We start from the raw sequence: 5,469 nt of genomic DNA on the forward strand, positions 1-5,469 counted from the left end.
CTCTCACTCCTCCTCCTCCTGAGAGCCGCAAGATGAACCTCCATGTTGTTTCCCAGGGTTCTCTCAATACCCTGGTTGCTATACCAGATCTCGTGGAAAGCATCAAGACGCTGCAGAAGTATGACTCTCAAGCCCACAAGATTAAACACTACCTTAAAGAAGGGAAGCCCTCGTTCTTCACTGTTGATGATACTGGCACCTTGTTCTTTAAAGGTCGCCTAGTGGTCCCTTCAAAAGGTAACCTGGATATGACCCAGGAGGTTATGAAAGAAGCTCATGATACACCTTTGTCTATTCATCCTGGTAGTACCAAGATGTACCAAGACATTCGTCAGAGATTCTGGTGGTCTAACATGAAGCAAGACATTGCTCGTTATGTTGCTGAGTGTGACGTTTGCCGTCGTATCAAAGCAGAACATCAAAGGCCTGCTGGAACTCTGCAACCTATCTCTATTCCTGAATGGAAATGGGACCATGTTGAAATGGACTTCGTCACTGGATTTCCCAAATCGCAGAAAGGTAATGATGCTATTCTTGTCGTCATTGACCGGCTTTCTAAGGTTGCACATTTTCTGGCGGTCAAAGAAACGATCACTGCTAGTCAGCTTGCAACTCTCTACATGTCCAGAATTGTTTCGCTTCACGGTATTCCACTGGTTATCAGTTCGGACCGTGGCAGCTTATTCACTTCAAGATTCTGGGCAAGTTTCCAAGAAGCTATGGGAACTCATCTGTCATTCAGTACTGCGTTTCATCCGCAGTCGCAAGGGCAAGTTGAACGTGTCAACCAAATTCTCGAAGACATGCTTCGAGCTTGTGTTATTTCCTTCGGCAAGAAATGGGAGGAATCTCTCCCGTATGCTGAGTTCTCTTATAATAATAGCTATCAAGCTAGTCTGAAGATGGCCCCCTTCGAAGTGTTATATGGACGAAAGTGCCGAACCCCTCTGAACTGGTCAGAAACTGGGGAACGTCCACTCTTCGGTCCGGATATTATCCAACATGCCGAAGAACAAGTCCGCATTATTCGCGAGAATCTCAAGACTGCTCAGTCGCGTCAGAAGAGTCAGTATGACCGTAAACATAAGGACATGGTCTATCAACCTGGCGAAAAGGCCTATCTTCGAGTTACACCAATGAAGGGTGCTCACCGCTTCGGGATCAAGGGCAAGCTAGCTCCTCGCTATATTGGCCCATTCACTATTCTCGAAAGGCGTGGAAAAGTGGCATATCAACTGGAGCTTCCGCCGAACCTTTCTCAGGTTCACGATGTGTTCCACGTGTCACAGCTCCGCCGTTGCTTCAAGGACCCAATCCGAGGAGTGGATCATGAAGTGCTCGAATTGCAACAGGACCTCTCCTATAAAGAGCATCCGGTTCCGCATTCTCGACCAAGCTGAACGCCGCACACGTCAGAAGGCGATCAAGTTCCTCAAAGTTCAGTGGTCGCACCATTCTGAAGATGAAGCCACTTGGGAACGAGAGGATCGTCTGCGTGATGAATACCCCGCACTCTTTCCTTCTACCTCCTAAATCTCGGGACGAGATTTCTTGTAGTGGAGGAGATTTGTAACGCCCGGATAATTATGCTACAGTAAAACTCTCCTAATGATGCCATGTCATCTACGTTACTGTTGCTAATCAAGTGGTAGTTCAAAAACCTTGCAAATTCAAAAATGAATTAGCGACAAACACCCAAAGTTTTCAAAAGTCAAAAAAATGTTCGGGGGTTGCCAAATGTTGCATCGGTAATTATGGTGAAGTAAACACATTTTTATAAAATGACTAAATACTTTTAAATGAATTTAAACAGAAAAGAAATAATAAAGAAAATACAAAAGGGAAAAACAAACAGAAGACAAAAAAAGAGAACCCCCCCCCACTGGGCCGACTGGCCCAGCTGGCCACCAACCCACCCGCACGGCCGCAGCCCCTGCCTCCTGGACCACAACTAGCCTGGGCGGCCCAGCCGGCCCAGCTCCCGCTCCCTGCACCGCAACCCCCTTCCTGTTCCTCGGACGCGCACCGCTACAGGGCGCAGTCGCCACCGGACCCGCTCGCCGGCGTCGAGGTGGATAAGGACGCTGACGCCGCGCCCCCTCGGTCTCTCCTCCCACTCGCCCCCACACTCCCCTCGGTCCCTGCGCCTTCCCCCCTCATATCCACCTCGCTCTCCCCCTCATTCCCCACCACGCCCGTGCGCCGCCATGGCCTTGCCGCCGTGAATCGCGCGGCCACAGTCATCGCCTCGCCGCGCCTGCGTGTCCGTCATCACCACCGTCGTTCGCTGCTTCGACTGGTGCATCCCGTTGGAGACCGGAGCCACCGCAACGCCTCGACGCCGCCATCTTCCTCCTCTGCTCCGACAAGCTCCGCCGCCGTTCTTCACCGACTCCGGCCGCGCCCCTGCAGCTACTAAACCCCCAAGGGCCATCGTGTGCGCCGCTGGGTGAGCCCCTGCTCCCTCCTCTCTCTCTCCGGCGCCCTAGCTAGCTGCCGCCGAAGCACCCGAGCGCCCCGCCGCGGAACCCGTCGCCGACGAGTCTCCGGTGACCAAATGGTCACGGGCCCGCGTCGGTTGCGCTCACCACGCCCCATAGATCCCCCCCCAGCCTCTCCATTTGCCCGCTAGCTCGTCGTAGCTCTGTTTCCATCGAGCTCCCGTACGCGTCGCCGCCCGCGCTCGTCACCGGCAGCCGTCCGGTGACCCTTTGGTCCCGGGCTCGTGCCGTTGTGCTCGCGCATGCGCGAAGGCTTCGCCCCGCCCTTCTGTTTGCCCCGTAGCGCGCCGCCTCACCGTTGCCTTTGCTCACCCGAAAGACCTCGCCGCCGATGAGCTCGATGCGCCCTTCTCCGGCCACCGCAGCTCGCCCGACCACCACCAACCGACGCATCGTCGTCTTGTCGTTCTAACGCGCCCGGCCGCGCTAGATTTGGTGCCTCGTAGGTGAATCCCGACGCACGCCGGCGTTTGGTCGCTGTGTGCGAGCTCGCCGGAGCTACTCCGGCGGCTCCGCTGAGCTGGCACCCCGGGGGTCCACCTCTGGGTCACTGCCTGTGGGCCTGAGGGCCCCAGCTGACCACGTTGACCGGGCAACTACGCTGATGTGGCAGCTACTGCCACTGACATGCGGGCCCCATCCCATATAACAAATAAAAACAAATAGATAAACTGCTAATTAATTAAATTGATTAATTAAAACCTAATCTCTCAGTGACTACTGGGCCCTACCTGCTAATTAACTCATTTAATTAGTTTCAAAACTCTGTTAATGCCCCTGACAATGACATGTGGGACCCACTAGACCCACCTGTCTGGTTTGACTGGTCAACCGACCAGTTGACCTGCTGACATCACTCTGATGTCATGCTTGCGTCATCAAACACTGTTCTGGATAATGTTGGCTTTAGATAAATAAGTAAAATCAGAAAATGATTTAAATCTTTAGAAAATCATATCTTTTAATCTGTAACTCGGATGAAAATACTTTCTACATGAAAGTTTCTCAGAACGACGAGACGAATCCGGATATGCAGCCCGTTCATCCGCCACACACCCCTAGCATGCCGAACACGCAACTTTCCCCCTCCGGTACCTCTGCCCGAGAACGCGGAACCCCGGGGATACTTTCCCGGATGTTCCCCCCCATTCGTCGGTACCACCTACTACCGCGATTGGGCACACCTAGCATCGATACTTGTCATGTCATGCATTGATATGCATTTGTTTGCATTATATTCATTGTTTCTTCCCCCTCTTCTCTCCGGTAGACCACGAGACCGACGCTGCTGCTGCCCAGTTCGACTACGGAGTTGACGACCCCTCCTTCTTGCCAGAGCAACCAGGCAAGCCCCCCCCCCCCCCCTTGATCACCAGATATCGCCTATTCTTCTCTATACTGCTTGCATTAGAGTAGTGTAGCATGTTACTGCTTTCCGTTAATCCTATTCTGATGCATAGCCTGTCATTGTTGCTACAGTCATTGATACCTTACCCGCAATCCTAAATGCTTAGTATAGGATGCTAGTTTATCATCATTGGCCCTACATTCTTGTCAGTCTGCCTTGCTATACTATTGGGCCGTGATCACTCGGGAGGTGATCACGGGTATATATTATACATATATACATACTACAGATGGTGACTAAAGTCGGGTCGGCTCGAGGAGTACCCGCGAGTGATTCACGGATTGGGGGCTGAAAGGACCTTTGTCCCGACGGCCCTCTGTGTGGATCTTTGTGGCGGAGCGACAGGGCGGGTTGAGACCACCTGGGAGACAGGTGGGCCTGGCCCTGGTCAGCGTCCGCGGTTACTTCAAAATAACACGCTTAACGAGATCTTGGTATTTGATCTGAGTCTGGCCACTGGCCTATACGCACTAACCAACTACGTGGGAAAGATATGGGCACTCGACGTCGTGGTATCAGCCGAAGCCTTCTTGACGTCAGCGACTGAGTGGCGCGCGCCGGATTGGAACGTAAGCCTGCTCTTGTATTAAGGGGGCTAGTTCTGCTTCCGGCCGCCTCGCAACGTGCAGGTGTGCAATGGGCGATGGGCCCAGACCCCTGCGCGCATAGGAGTTAGACCGGCGTGCTGACCTCTCTGTTGTGCCTAGGTGGGGCTGCGACGTGTTGATCTTCCGAGGCCGGGCATGACCCAGGAAAGTGTGTCCGGCCAAATGGGATCGAGCGTGTTGTGTTATGTGGTGCACCCCTGCAGGGAAGTTAATCTATTCGAATAGCCGTGATCTTCGGTAACAGGACGACTTGGAGTTGCACCTTTACCTTATGACAACTAGAACCGGATACTTAATAAAACACACCCTTCCAAGTGCCAGATACAACTCGGTGATCGCTCTCTAACAGGGCGACGAGGAGAGGATCGCCGGGTAGGATTATTCTATGCGATGCTACTTGGAGATGCTACTTGGAGGACTTCAATCTACTCTCTTCTACATGCTGGAAGACGGAGGCTGCCAGAAGCGTAGTCTTCGACAGGATTAGCTATCCCCTCTTATTCTGGCGTTCTGCAGTTCAGTCCACTGATATGGCCTCCTTACACATATACCCATGCATATGTAGTGTAGCTCCTTGCTTGCGAGTACTTTGGATGAGTACTCACGGTTGCTTTTCTCCCTCTTTTCCCCCTTTCCATTTTACCTGGTTGTCGCAACCAGACATTGGAGCCCAGGATCCAGACGCCACCTTCGACAACGACTCCTACTACACTGGAGGTGCCTACTACTACGTGCAGCCCGCTGATGACGACCAGGAGTAGTTAGGAGGATCCCAGGCAGGAGGCCTGCGCCTCTTTCGATCTGTATCCCAGTTTGTGTTAGCCATCTATGGCTACTTGTTTACTTATGTCTGTACTCAGATATTGTTGCTTCCACTGACTCGTCTATGATCGAGCACTTGTATTCGAGCCCTCGAGGCCCCTGGCTTGTATTATGATGCTTGTATGACTTA

The sequence above is a fragment of the Triticum aestivum genome, chromosome 6B (assembly GCF_018294505.1).
Source record: "Triticum aestivum cultivar Chinese Spring chromosome 6B, IWGSC CS RefSeq v2.1, whole genome shotgun sequence".
Classification (NCBI taxonomy): domain Eukaryota; kingdom Viridiplantae; phylum Streptophyta; class Magnoliopsida; order Poales; family Poaceae; genus Triticum; species Triticum aestivum.